The sequence below is a fragment of the Phyllobates terribilis genome, unplaced genomic scaffold (genome assembly GCF_046119375.1).
Source record: "Phyllobates terribilis strain yellow unplaced genomic scaffold, ASM4611937v1 Scaffold_125__1_contigs__length_5108534, whole genome shotgun sequence".
Lineage (NCBI taxonomy): Eukaryota > Metazoa > Chordata > Amphibia > Anura > Dendrobatidae > Phyllobates > Phyllobates terribilis.
In genome coordinates, this window is record NW_027362885.1 from 2,620,805 (window position 1) to 2,634,956 (window position 14,152).

Genomic DNA, 14,152 nt, shown 5'->3' on the forward strand with positions numbered 1-14,152 from the left:
TTGCACAACGCTACCTGCATGCCATCTGATTTGCTAAGTGCTCCAGCCGTATAAATATCACTATGTATACAATATACTCCGAAAAGATGTCAGGGATTACTGTGAAGTAAAAATATTGTCGCCCCCATTGAGCAGGAATGATTAGAGATGGACAAGCTCCAGTTGGCAGACAGTCAGTGATGGCGGAGAGCTGATCATCTTTACTCGCTGCTCAGTAGGAAAGTGGTCGCTTTCTGAAACCATTTGACTCTGAACTCGGCGTCAGACGGCATTATGTAAGAGGCCAATGTCTGAGTGGTTTTTGTGTCCGTTTGTCCTTCCTCTGTTCTTTCTGCCAAAAGATCCTCACCCATAACCCAAGGATTAAAATAAAGTTGAATTGTTACTAAGAGAGTTCAGAAGCTCCTTTCGAACAAGGGGTCCTATGTGCAAATATTACATCACCTAGAATAAAGTTTTGAGTTGAAAACTGTTTGATTTCAGTTTGTAATAACCTGCTAATGCTTATAATTTCAAAAATGACCATTTTTTTGTTCTTTATTAAAATGAAAAGGTTGAAAACTCTGCTGTGCATAATAATTTGGAACATGCATTTTGAGTGCAGTTTGAGTGTTTTATTTTTTAAAAAATATACTGTTATCATAGGCAGATTGTACAAAAACCTTTCAATTGTACTCTAATAGTTATTTGACTGGAAAATTACAATGACTGCCATTCATATAGGCAATTTGGGAAAATCTGAGAAAATATTATTTGCATAATAATTTGGAACACAGTGTAGTATAATGCACCTCATAGCCCTCCATATAGTATAATATACTCCCCATAGTACTTCATATAGTATAATGCACTCCCCATAGTCTTTCATATTGTATAATGTGCCCCACAGCACTCCATATTGTATAATGTGGCCCATATTCCTCAATATAGTAATTACATTCCCCATAGCCCTCCATATAGTATAATGCACCTGATAGTCCTCCATATAGTATAGTACACTCCCCATAGCCCTCCATATAGTATAATACACTGCCCCATAGCCCTCCATATAGTATAATACACTGCCCCATAACCCTCCATATAGTATAATATACTGCCCCATAGCCCTCCATATAGTATAATACACTCCCTATAGTATAATGCACTCCCCAAAGTCTTCAATATTGTATAATGTGCCCCACAGAGCTCCATATTGTATAATGTGACCCATATTCCTCCAAATAGTATAATACACTCCCCGTAGCCCTCCACATTGTATAATACAACTCATAGTCCTCCATATAGTATAATGAACCTCATAGTCCGCCATATAGTGTAGTACACTCCCCATAGCCCTCCATATAGTATAATACACTGCCCCATAGCCCTCCATATAGTATAATACACTGCCCCATAACCCTCCATATAGTATAATATACTGCCCCATAGCCCTCCATATAGTATAATACACTCCCTATAGTATAATGCACTCCCCAAAGTCTTCAATATTGTATAATGTGCCCCACAGAGCTCCATATTGTATAATGTGACCCATATTCCTCCAAATAGTATAATACAATCCCCGTAGCCCTCCACATAATATAATGCACCTCATAGTCCTCCATATAGTATAATGAACCTCATAGTCCGCCATATAGTATAATACACTCCCCATACCCCTCTAAATAGTATAATGCACTCCCCAAAGTCCTCCATATAGTATAATATACGGCCCATAGTCCTCCATATAGTATAATGCACTCCCAATAGTCCTCCATATAGTATAATGTGGCCCACAGCCCTCCATATTGTATGATGTGGCCCATATTCCTCAATATAGTATAATACATTCCCCATAGTCCTCCATATAGTATAATACACTTCCCATAGCCCTCTGTATAGCATAATACACTGCCCCACAGCCCTCCATATAGTATAATACACTGCCCCATAGCGCTCCATATAGTATAATGCACTCCCTATAGCCCTCCCTATAGTATAATGTACTCCCCATAGTCCTCCATATTGTATAATGTGCCCCACAGCGCTCAATATTGTATAATGTGGCCCATATTCCTCCAAATAGTATAATACACTCCCCATAGCCCTCCACATAGTATAATGCACCTCATAGTCCTCCATATAGTATAATGAACCTCATAGTCCGCCATATAGTATAATAAACTCCCCATAGCCCTCCATATAGTATAATGCACCTCATAGCCCTCCATATAGTATAATACACTCCCCATAGCCCTCCATATAGTATAATACACTCCCCATAGCCCTCCATATAGTATAATGCACCTCATTGTCCTCCATATAGTATAATGCACCTCATTGTCCTCCATATAGTATAATGCACTCCCCATAGCCCTCCATATAGTATAATGCACCTCATAGTCCTCCATATAGTATAATACACTCCCCATACCCCTCCATATAGTATAATATACTTCCCATAGTCCTCCATATAGTATAATGCACTCCCAATAGCCATCCATATAGTATAATGCCACTCCCTATAGCCCTCCCTATAGTATAATGCACTCCCCATAGCCCTCCCTTTAGTATAATGCACTCTCCATAGTCCTTCATAGTGTATAATGCACTCCCCATAGTCCTTCATATAGTATAATGCATTCTCCTCAGCAGGGGCGGAACTACCGACCGTGCAGCCGGTTCATTGAACGGGGGCCCCGAGGGAGAGGGGGCCCCTCCAGCCTCCAGCAGGGCCGCCATCAGGGCATGACTGCCCTGACTCCAGTATGGGGCCCAGCCGGTAGGGGCCCCCTCGGAGCCCCCCCTCTTGTGCGTCTCTCTCCTCATGGGGCCCCCGGCCACATGCTAAGCGCCGGGTCCGGGACATCAGCGCTGCGCTGCTCTGCTGCGGCAGCGCCTTTATGATTCCCCTGACTTCCGGTCATGTGACCGCGCCGTCACATGACCGGAAGTCAGGAGAACCTGGTGTCAGCGATTTGGACGAGCGCCAGGATTCTGCAGGGATCGCATGGGGGTAAGTATAACAAGTTTTATTTATTTTTTTTTTTAAATACAATTAACTAGGAGTGGGGGGAAATGGGAGATGCACATGGGGGGGAAGGGGAATGGGAGATGCACATATGGGGGGGGGGGGATGGGAGATGCACATGGGGGGGAAGGGGAATGGGAGATGCACATATGGGGGGGGGAAATGGGAGATGCACATATGGGGGGGGGGGATGGGAGATGCACATGGGGGGGAAGGGGAATGGGAGATGCACATATGGGGGGGGGAAATGGGAGATGCACATATGGGGGGGGGGAATGGGAGATGCACATATGGGGGGGGGAAATGGGAGATGCACATATGGGGGGGTGAAATGGGAGATGCACATATGGAGGGGGGGGGGAAATGGGAGATGCACATATGGGGGGGGGAATGGGAGATGAACATGGGGGGGGGAATGGGAGATGAACATGGGGGGGGAATGGGAGATGCACATGGGGGTAGGGGGATGAGAGAGGTGCACATGGGGGGGAATGGGAGATGCACATGGGGGGAGGGGGATGGGAGGGGGATGAGAGAGGTGCACATGTGGGGGAGGGGGATGAGAGAGGTGCACATGTGGGGGAGGGGGATGAGAGAGGTGCACATGTGGGGGATGAGAGAGCTGCACATGGGGGGGGTGGTGAGAGCTGCACATGTGGGGGGATGAGAGATGCACATGGGGAGGGGGATGAGAGATGTGCACATGGGGGGGATGAGAGCTGCACATGGGGGAATTGGGAGAAAATGAGCTGCACATGGGGGAATTGGGAGTAGGGGGATAATGAGCTGCACATAATGAATGTGGGGTGGGGGAGAGTAAATGATGATGGGGTGGGGAGAGCACGGACATGATATAATGAATTGGGGCAGGGGGTGCATGTAAATAATGAATGCGGGGAGCAGGAAGTATAGAGTAGGGGGCGTTGCGGATGCAGGAGTGTAACTGGTAACAAATTGGTGGAAAGAGTAGAGGTTCTAATTAAATTATATATTAAGTGCCTATTTACAGTTAATGGAGGCACCGTGGTGGATTACAATTTATATTTGGAATGGTGGGTGGCATAATAACTATATATTAATGGTGGGTGCACGTCTGTATTCAGCTGCGTAATGTAGAAGTTGGGGAATGTGCTCTAGATAACTGTGTTATTTTATGCAGAGACGAGTCCTGGCTGGAAGACGTGATGGCGGTCTGTGCTGGATGAAGGAGAAAAGCGTAGCTGAAGGACTTCACCTAGAGACGTCACCAGTGAGTCAGTGTATTACATGTACACTTACACTATATACTATGTACCGGGCTCCTGTGTATAATGTCACTGGTGATCACTGTATTACCTGTACACTGACACTATATACAGAGCTCCTGTGTATAATGTCACTGGTGATCACTGTATTACCTGTACACTGACACTATATACAGAGCTCCTGTGTATAATGTCACTGGTGATCACTAGATTACCTGGACACTTAAATTATACATACCATGTATAGAGCTCCCGTGTATAATGACACTTATGGTAATATTAGTAATGTGGTGGTAATATGTGGTCTGGTCATGGTGTGGCAGTTTTTCTTCCTTCTGTGTGGTATTATTCGGTCACTATGTTGTGGTAATATGTGGTCTGGTCATGGTGTGGCGGTATTCCCTGTATGTGGTATTATTGGTCATTTAAAAAAAAATGTATATGACACATTCCCTTAAAGAAAACGAAATAAAAATATATCTAAAAAGAGTATTGGATGTTTTAAGAAAATTTTAATAGGTTAGAGTAGGGCCCGGCCAGAAGAGTCTACCTTATCGTGGTGGCGGCTTTAAAAATCTTTTGGCCAAAACAAAAGCTGCTGGCTATGTATGTGCCGCCGTCACATGGCCGAACGTCAGGAGAACCTGGTGGCAGCGACGTGGACGAGTGCCAGGATTCTGCAGGGATCGCATGGGGGTAAGTATAACAAGTTTTATTTTTTTTAAATACAATTAATTAACTAGGAACGGGGGGGATGAGATGCACGGGGGGGATGAGAGATGCACATGGGGGGGTGGTGAGAGATGCACATGGGGGGGGGTGAGAGATGCACATGGGGGGGGTGAGAGATGCACATGGGGGGGGATGAGAGATGCACATGGGGGGGATGAGAGATGCACATGGGGGGCGATGAAAGATGCACATGGGGGGCGATGAAAGATGCACATGGGGGGGGATGAGAGATGCACATGGGGGGGTTATGTTTACATAACTTTGTTGCCTTATGAAGGGCAGGGGGGGGCCCCAAAAATTTCTTGCACAGGGGCCCACTACAGTCTGTGTCCGCCCCTGCTCCTCAGTCCTTAATAGAGTATAATGCAGCCTCCCTATAGTATAATGCAGCCAAACATATAGTACATATAATATAATGCAACCCATAGTCCTCGATAAAGTATAATTCGGCCCCAACCATAGAGTATAATGCAGCCCCCAGTTCTGCAGTATTATGGTCACCACGTATAAAAAACAAATACATACAATACTCACCTCTCCTCGTTCTCCAGCTGCTCCATGCTCTGCAGAGCGTCTCAGCAGCTCCACTCTGCAGGCACAGTCATTCCCCCGCTACCGATACAGTTCAATGCGCGATGCGGGGGGAACTCACGGGCCCTATAGCGGCACGCCACGGGCTGGAGGCCCCAGGCAGATGCCTAGTCTGCCTGCCCTAACGCTGGCCCTGAATGGGTGTGTCATGCTGGGGACGTGTTTTTCTGCTTTTTTTCTTGCCATAGTACAAATTCTATTCAGTAGGACTATCAGCTGTGTATCCAGCAGACTTCTGCACAACACAACTGATGGTCCCAACCCCATTTATAAGGCAAGAAATCCCACTTATTAAACCTGACAGGGCACACCTGTGAAGTGAAAACCATTTCCGATGACTACCTCTTGAAGTTCATCAAGAGAATGCCAAGAGTGTGCAAAGCAGTCATCAAAGCAAAAGGTGGCTACTTTGAAGAACCTATAATATAAGACATATTTTCAGTTGTTTCACACTTTTTTGTTAAGTATATAATTCCACATGTGTTAATTCATAGTTTTGATGCCTTCAGTGTGAATGTACAATTTTCATAGTCATTGAAAATACAGAAAAATCTTTAAATGAGAAGGTGTGTCCAAACTTTTGGTCTGTTACTGTATATATCCAGGATGTGTGATCAAGGGGTGCCATACATACCAGAATGGGGGATCAAGGGGTGTCATGCATACCAGGATGGGTGATCAAGGGATGCCATGCATACCAGGATGGGGGATCAAGGGGTGCCATGCATACCAGGATGGGGGATCAAGGGGTGCCATGAAAACTAGGATGGGGATCAGGGGGTGCCATGCATACCAGGATGGTAGATCAAAGGGGTGCCATGAATACCAGGATGGGGGATCAATGGGTGCCATGCATTCCAGGATGGGGATGAGGGCCACGTATACCAAGATGGGATGGGGGCCACATATACCAGGAAGGAGGGACCATACATACCAGGATGGAGGATATTAACAGAATTAGGGGACATTACCCCAATACCAATGTCAGCAGCAGACTCCTATTAGACAAAGATAGCACAAGTATACACAAAATGCAGTTTTTAAAAGGAAGGTTTTTATGATTAAGGGAAAAGGAAATCCAAACCTACAGGGCCCTGTGTGAAAAAAGTGATGCCCCTCCCTCCTTAAAACATAAATGAACTGTGATTTGTCACATCTTTGGGAAGCTGAGTTCAATTTCCGTAGCCCCACACAGCCCTGTTTACTGCCACACGTGTTCTCAATCAAGAAATCACTTAAATAGGACATGCCTGACAAAGTGAAGTAGAACAAAAGATCCTCTAAAGCTAGAGATCATGCTGCGATCCAAAGAAATTCAGGACCAAATGAGAAACAAAGTAATTGAGATCTATTAGTCTGGAAAAAGTTCTAAAGCCATTTCTAAAGATTTGGGACTCCAGCGAACCACAGTGGGAGTCATTATCCACAATAGGCGAAAATATGGAACAATGGTGAACTTTCCTAGGCGTGGCCGGCTGATCAAAATTACCCCAAGAGCGCAGCAACGACTCATCCAAGAGGTTACAAAAGACCCCACAACAACATCCAGAGAACTGCAGGTCTCACTTGCCTCAGTTAAGGACAGTGTTCATGACTACACCATAAGAAAGAGACTGGGCAAAAATGACACGCATAGCAGAGTTCCAAGACAAAAAACACTGCTGAGCAATAAGAACAAAGGCTCATGTCAGTTTTGGCAGAAAACATCTTGATGATTGCCAAGACTTTTGGGAGAATACTCTGTGGACTGACAAGACAAAAGTTGAACTTTTTGGAAGGTGTATGTCCCATTACATCTGGCGTAGAAGTAACACTGCATTTCAAAAAAGGAACATCATACCAACCGTAAAATATGGTGGCAGTAGCGTGATTGTCTGGGACTGTTATGCTGCTTCAGGACCTGGAAGACTTGCTGTGGTAAATGGAACCATGAATTCTGCTGGTTAACCAAAAAATCCTGAAAGAGAATGTCCGGCCATCTGTTCATGACCTCAAGCTGAAGTGCACTTGGGTTATGCAGCAGGACAATGATCCAAAACACAGCAGTAAGTCCACCTCTGAATGGCTTAAGGAAAACAAAATTAAGACTTTGCAGTGGCTTTGGATTCAGGGAGTTTGGAAGGGAGGACTTAGGACTGAATTGCTGACTGTATTTCATTCTTTCTTTACTTTACTTTTTGCTTAATTAATCCACCTGACCTACTTATCTGATTCCCCCGTCCATACTTGATACTTAACTGATCTCCCGCCGATATCTAATTGATACACTTGCACATCCCTAATTGATCCCCGTCCATACACCTATATATAAATAATTGTGTTTTGTACTTGTATATATATACTGACTGTATCCCCATATTTAGAATGACGTCCATTTTGGCCGGAGCTGTGCAGTGTACATCTTGCGCAATGTATGCATTCCGTGAGCAACCGCTCGAGGATCCATACTGCTGCGAGAGATGTGAGCATATCGTGCACTTGGAAGCCCAAATTCTGGATCTAAGTGCTCAGATAGCGGTACTGAGGAGCATCGACAACATGGAACGGAGTTTGCTGCTCACCGAGCAGACACTCAATGGGTCAATACTGGGGGTGGAGCATAGAGGGGAAGTGCAGGCTGAACAGGCAGGGAGCTGGATAACAGTTAGGAGGGATAGAGGGAAGAAGTATAGGAAGGCTGGTTCAGAACCGGCATTATTGGAGCACGACAGATCCTCTGACCGCCGGGGGAGTGTATGCTCCAGTAATGAGGGGGAGGGGGGAAGTGTAGGGCAGGCAAGACAGGTTCTGGTAGTGGGTGACTCTATTATTAGGGGGACAGACAGGGCAATCTGTCACAAAGACCGGGATCGCCGAACGGTGTGCTGCCTCCCTGGCGCTCGAGTCCGGCACATCGCGGATCGGGTAGACAGGTTACTGGGTGGGGCTGGCGAAGACCCAGCGGTCAAGGTCCACATCGGCACCAATGACAAAGTGAGTGGTAGATGGAGGGTCCTTAAAAATGATTTCAGGGACCTAGGTAGGAAGCTTAGGGCAAGGACCTCCAAGGTAGTTTTCTCAGAAATACTACCAATCCCGCGAGCCACACAGGAGCGCCAACGGGAAGTTAGGGAGGTGAATAAGTGGCTAAAGAGTTGGTGCAAGGCAGAAGGGTTTGGGTTCATGGAGAACTGGGCCGACTTCGCGGTCGGCTACAGGCTCTACCGTAGGGACGGGCTGCACCTCAATGGGGAGGGTGCAGCGGTGCTGGGGAAGAAGATGGCTAATAGGTTGGAGGAGTTTTTAAACTAGAGACGGGGGGGGAAACAAAGGAAATAGGTGGGATGTGAGGCAAGCAAGGGGGAAGGGGAGAAGTGAATATAATGAGGGTGGAGAGGGGGGGTGGGGATAGTACAGTTAGATCGTTAGAGAAGAATAGGATGCTAAATAACCCCAAAGTTTTATCTTGCATGCTGACCAACGCAAGAAGCCTGACCAATAAGGCGGATGAGCTGCAGGCGCTTATATCGGAGGAGAGGTATGACATCGTAGGTATAACAGAGACTTGGCTAGACGATAGCTACGACTGGGCGGTAAATTTATTAGATTATAGTTTATTTAGAAGGGACCGGAAACAGGGGAAAGGCGGAGGAGTCTGCTTATATGTAAAGTCATGTCTAAAACCCAGACTAAGGGAAGATATAGGAGAGGGAGAAGAGGGGGTCGAGTCCATGTGGGTAGAGATAGAGGGAACTAAAAATAATAATAAAATATTACTGGGGGTCTGCTATAAGCCACCAAATATAACAGAGGAGAATGAGAATCTGCTATTAGGACAAATAGACAAAGTAGCAAAACATAATGAAGTGATTGTAATGGGGGATTTCAACTACCCGGATATTGACTGGGAAACAGAAACCTGTAGATCTCAGAAAGGAAAAAGGTTCTTGACAAATATTAAGGATAATTATCTCTCCCAACTAGTGCAGGAACCAACGAGAGGGAAGGCCGTGTTGGACTTAATATTGACTAATAGGCCTGATAGAATAACTGAGGTACAGATAGGGGGGCACATAGGTAATAGCGACCATAATATTATCGACTTCAAAATGCCCTTCAGTAGGGTTATCAATAAGGGAACAACAAAAACATTAAACTTTAGGAGGGCGAAGTTTGATCAGCTGAAAGAAAACCTTCAACTTATAGACTGGGACAAAGTTCTTAATCAAAGGAATACGAATAGTAAATGGGAAACCTTCAAAAGAATTCTGAATACTCAGTGCGAGAGGTATATACCGTATGGGAATAAAAGGGCCAGAAATAAGAGGAAACCAATATGGTTGAACAAGAACGTAAAAGGGGCGTTAAATAGCAAAAAAGAGGCATTCAAGAGATTAAAACAGGAAAAACAGTAAGGAGGCACTAATGTGTTACAAGGAAAAAACGAGAACCTGTAAAAAACAAATAAAAATAGCGAAGGAGGAAACAGAGAAACGTATTGCTAGGGAAAGTAGATCAAATCCCAAACTGTTCTTTACGTATATAAATAGTAAAAGGATTAAATCGGATAATATTGGACCGATAAAAAGTGAGGAAGGCAAAATCATAGAGAAAGATGAGGATAAAGCTAATCTATTAAATAATTTTTTTTCGACAACTTTCACAAAGGAAATAGAACTAACAGGAGAAATGAGAAGTGACAAACTTAATCCTCCACTAAGTATGACAAATCTAACCCAAGTTGGGGTACAGAAACGCCTCAGTAACATTAAAATAAACAAATCACCAGGACCTGATGGCACACACCCACGGGTACTAAGGGAACTAAGTAATGTGATAGACAGACCGTTATATCTTATATTTAAGGACTCTGTTGAGACTGGGTCTGTACCACTTGATTGGCAACAGGCGAATGTAGTGCCAATATTCAAAAAGGGAGCGAAAAGTGACGCCGGAAACTATCGGCCGGTGAGTCTGACGTCCGTTGTGGGCAAAATTTTTGAAAGCTTCATTAAAGAGGCAATTACGGAGCATCTTGATGCTAATAATCTTTTAATCCCGAACCAACATGGATTCATGTGGAGTCGCTCCTGCCAAACAAACCTGATTGACTTCTACGAGGAGGTTAGCTCTCGAGTAGATCAGGGGGAACCAGTGGATGTCGTGTATCTCGACTTCTCAAAAGCGTTCGATAGCGTGCCACATAATAGGTTGGTATACAAAATGAGAATGATGGGGCTGGGGGAAAATGTCTGCAAGTGGGTAGCTAACTGGCTAAAGGATAGAAGGCAGAGGGTGGTTATAAATGGAATATACTCAGATTGGGTAAGCGTCACTAGTGGGGTACCACAGGGGTCTGTACTAGGCCCAATGTTATTTAATATCTTTATTAACGACATAGTCAATGGGATAAATAGTAAAATATCAATATTTGCAGATGACACAAAGTTATGTAAAACAATTAATACAAAAGAGGACAGTGCAGACCTACAGAGGGATTTGGATAAGCTGAGTAGGTGGAGCATTAAATGGCAAATGAGGTTTAACGAGGAGAAATGTAAGGTCATACATATGGGAAGGAAAAATGGAAGTCACCAGTACTCACTGAATGGGAAATCATTGGGGAATTCAGAGATGGAGAAGGACTTGGGCATCTTGATTGATAGCAAACTAAATTGGAGTGCCCAAAGTCAGGCCGCTGCTGTAAGGGCAAACAGGGTAATGGGATGTATCAGAAGAGGTATAGCTGCAAAGGATGAGAACATTGTTCTTCCACTGTACAAAGCACTGGTCAGACCACACTTGGAATACTGTGCTCAGTTATGGGCCCCAATATATAGAAAGGATATAAATGAGCTTGAAAAGGTACAAAGGAGGGCAACAAAATTAATAAAGGGAATGGAGGGACTGCAATACCCAGAGAGGTTGGCAAAACTAGGACTATTCAGCCTGGAAAAGAGAAGGTTGAGGGGGGACATAATAAATGTGTACAAATATGTTAGGGGACAGTATAGAGATCTTGCCCGGGATTTGTTCAAAAGGAGGGATATTACGGTAACAAGAGGGCACTCACTAAGACTGGAAGAGAAAAGGTTTCAGCACCAGCATAGGAAGGGGTTCTTTACGGTAAGAGCAGTGAGAATATGGAATTCACTGAGTGAGGAGACGGTAATGTCGGATTCACTAAACCAGTTCAAGCGGGGACTGGATGCATTTCTAGATACCAGGCAGATTTCAGCATATACTTAAAAATAAAATAAAATAGTAGGTTGATACAGGGATTTATTCTGACTGCTGGTTTCAGAGTCGGGAGGGAATTTTTCCTCAGGTGAAGATTGGCCAAATCATTTGGGGTTTTTGCCCTCCTCTGGATCAACTTTAGCAATTACAGAACTAACAGGTCGAACTTGATGGACGCAAGTCTTTATTCGGCTTTACAAACTATGTTACTATATGTTACTATGGCTTAGTCAAAGTCCTGACCTTAAGAAAGAGGTTCATGCTCGGAAACCCTCCAATGTGGCTAAATTACAACAATTTTGCAAAGATGAGTGGGCAAAAATTCCTCCAGAGTGTTGTAAAAGACTCATTGCCAATTATCCCAAACACTTGATTGTAGTTGTTGTTGCTGAGGGTGCTTCAACCAGTTATTAGGTTTAGAGGGCAATCACTTTTTCACACAGGGCCCTGTAGGTTTGGATTTCTTTTTCCCTTAATAATTAGGATCTTCATTTAAAAACTGCATTTTGTGTTTACTTGTGTTATCTTTGTCTAATATTAAAATTTGTTTTGAGGTTTTGAGATCTGAAATATTTAAGTATGACAAACATGCAAAAGAATGAGAAATCAGGAAGGGGCAAATAACTTTTCACACATACACATATACATATATATATATATTCATCCCACAATGTCACATTCACCGCAGGAGAGAGGGATTGGTAAGATGGGACAACCATTACAAACCAGCCACCTGATCAGACGTTATTGAACACCTTTCCAGAAGCTTTAATCAATCTTATCTACTGTTATTTTCTGAAGAGAGGAAACAAATGTCCTAAAAATAAAAAAATATAAAAATGAAAGTTAAAAAGAAAAAATAATAATAATAGGCTCACCTCCACTATGAGCATTTTTTGCTCTTCTAATAATCCAAGCTTTCCTAATTGTTCTTCTATTTGCTCCTGCGTCTTCATATTCCTCTCCAGCACAAATGATGCATGCTGGGGCTGTAAGAGCTGTAATAGAGGCCTAGAAGAACCATCAGAGGTCAGGCCGATCTGGTTACAGCAAGAACACAGATACACGCTGTATAAGACAATGGGATGGAAACAAGATTTTAAAAGGAGTTATCAAACACTTTTATACTCCACTGGATAGGTCATTAATATAAGATAGGTGGGGGTCCAACCATCGGCCCCCCGATGATCAGCTGTCATCACCTCTGGCAAGATGCAGGCAATGTTCAAAGTGGAACAAAACCGCTCCGTACACTGCGGCCGCTGCCGGGTGCAGACCAGCTATTGAGGAGTACCGGAGGTGATCTGCAGCACCAGGCAGTGGCCACTGGGGTGCGCTCTGTGCACAAGTTACATCCGGCCGTTGCCAGAGCTATAAACAACTTATTGGTGGGGAGCCAAGAGTCGGACCTACACCGATCTGATATAGACGACCTATTTTATGCATAAATCATCTACATTAAAGTATTAGAGAACGTCTTTAAGAGCCCTGCATTTTCAGAGCCAAACTTCAGTCAACATCTAATAACCAATTACAATGTCTTTCTTAGGACTCGTTCACACGAATGTATTTTCAGTACGAAAGTTGTCTGTGGAACAAATGGACAGCACTCAGACCAATGCTATTCAATGGGAAAGTGCAGAGGAGTCATTTTTTTTTTTTGTCACTGATCGAATCTGTGTGTGAGCAAAAAATAAATAGAGAAAATGGCAGCATGTCCTCGTTTCATCCGTCAGACAAGATTCACCCATTCAAGTCTATGGGTAGAGAAAAAAATCTGCTTTATACAGATACATTGCAATCCTGTAGCCCTGGAAACTGTAAATGGTTAAAAAGCCAGATTAGATCTGGACTGCACATGGATGACAAGTGAGAAAAGAATTCTCCCACTTTTCTGGATGAAACTCTGAATGATATTTTATCTGCTTGTGTGAACAGGCCCTTAGAGGTCTCGACAAGACGGAGGAGCTGATCCAGAGTGTCCAGGTAAAGCTAGCAGTCCAGGTAATGGCGGATACGGAGGCAACCATCCACATCGTGCTCCATGCCCTTCTAATCTGACGTCCGTGACAGTGATGCTCAGTGTAAAGCCTGAGCTCAGGAGATGTGGGCTCGGACCCTGTTCAGACACACTGGAACTGATCAATCTCCATTCAACATTATGAACATAAAACTGGAGCACTGGCTCCACTCAAATATATTGTATTATGCTCAAATCATTCCCTTTAGGAACTGAGTGATGTGTAATAGAGGAGGATAAGGCCCCCCGTATACAGCATTCTATTCTCTGATAGGCGAGAGGGAAGAGACGTCATCTCCTCCTTTCTGATAATGTCCCCTGTATCCTGGTGACAGT

General features: G+C 44.1%; 1 pseudogene; it reads left to right on the top strand.

The window, feature by feature from the left end:
• Nucleotides 1–2,859: 2,859 nt before the first annotated feature.
• LOC141203879 (UDP-glucuronic acid decarboxylase 1-like) overlaps nt 2,860–14,152 on the top strand; it is a 1,228,705-nt pseudogene continuing 1,217,412 nt past the window's right edge.